Source organism: Lupinus angustifolius, chromosome LG06 (assembly GCF_001865875.1).
Source record: "Lupinus angustifolius cultivar Tanjil chromosome LG06, LupAngTanjil_v1.0, whole genome shotgun sequence".
NCBI classification, from domain to species: Eukaryota; Viridiplantae; Streptophyta; class Magnoliopsida; order Fabales; family Fabaceae; genus Lupinus; species Lupinus angustifolius.
The window spans coordinates 15,829,141-15,829,432 of NC_032014.1; positions in this window are offsets into that span (position 1 = coordinate 15,829,141).

Below are 292 nucleotides of genomic sequence, written 5' to 3' on the forward strand. Positions count from 1 at the left end.
GAGGAGGATGAGGATGAGGATAGGATGAGGATGAGGAAATGGAGGAGGAGGATGAGGAAGAGGATAGGATAAGGATGAGGACATAGATATAATGAGGAAGAGTATGAGGATGAAGAGGAGAGTAGGATGAGGATGGGGATGAGGATGAGCATGCGGATGAGGATAAGATGAGGATGAGGACAAAAATAGGATGAGGAAGAGGATAGGATGAGGAGGAGGATGAGGAGGATGAGGATGAGGATGAGGATAGGATGAGGATAAGATGAGGATGAGGATGAGGATGAGGACGAGG